This window comes from Sapajus apella, unplaced genomic scaffold, assembly GCF_009761245.1.
Source record: "Sapajus apella isolate SASKATOON/1434 unplaced genomic scaffold, GSC_monkey_1.0 scaffold15764, whole genome shotgun sequence".
Lineage (NCBI taxonomy): Eukaryota > Metazoa > Chordata > Mammalia > Primates > Cebidae > Sapajus > Sapajus apella.
In genome coordinates this window covers 1-818 of record NW_022452685.1, presented here as the reverse complement: position 1 = coordinate 818, position 818 = coordinate 1, and the positions used below count along the sequence as shown (strand labels likewise).

Below are 818 nucleotides of genomic sequence, written 5' to 3'. Positions count from 1 at the left end.
TGTTCTCCAGGCTTTTCATGTTCTGTCTCTGATTCTCAGAACTCTGCAAGGTCAGTGTGACCACCCTGCTCCAAGTCTAAGAAAATGGAGGCTCCCGAAAGAAGGAGAACGTTCACCCAGGGTAACACAGCTTGCAAGAGGCAGAGTGGAAGTCGATTCCAGCTCTGCCTGCAGGACCCTCCCATCCCCGCTCTGCTTCCCTTCTTGACAAAGGCTCTTCTCCACTCTGGAGGTGCCACCTGTGGGCACAAAGATCTCTGGGGAGATCTGGATTCCTGAAGACCTGCAGGGGAATTGGGAGAGGGTTTTCTGACAGAACAATCCTACGCACAGATGTTAGTTTGGCACAGCTATCATATTTCTTTTAACTTCCAGCTCATACCAACTTTTAAGTGCACTATGACATAAAACATAATAATTTTTTCCATGGAACAATGAGGTGGGAATTCTAAACAACAGAAGTTTTAAAAATGTGTTTGATTCAATGGCTGCAAATAGCAGCTTCCTTGGTAGTGTATGCAGCCTGTTTCTTGTATGGGTTGCTCTAAGGGACCTTGGAGACAGGGCTTCCAGATGTATGTTCATGTGTCTGACCTTGCACTGCCCCAATGTAGGTTCCAAACAGGGATGCAAGGTGTCTTTGGAAAGCCCCAGGGCACTGTGGCCAGGGTTCACATTGGCCAAGTGATCATGTCCGTCTGCACCAAGCTGCAGAACAAGGAACATGTGATTGAGGTCCTGCGCAGGGCCAAGTTCAAGTTCCCTGGCCGCCAGAAGATCCACATCTCAAAGAAGTGGGGCTTCACCAAGTTCAATGT

At 48.4% G+C, this 818-nt stretch overlaps 1 pseudogene; it reads left to right on the top strand.

The window, feature by feature from the left end:
• Positions 1-456: 456 nt before the first annotated feature.
• Positions 457-566, top strand: LOC116548572 (annotated as a pseudogene).
• Positions 567-818: the final 252 nt, after the last annotated feature.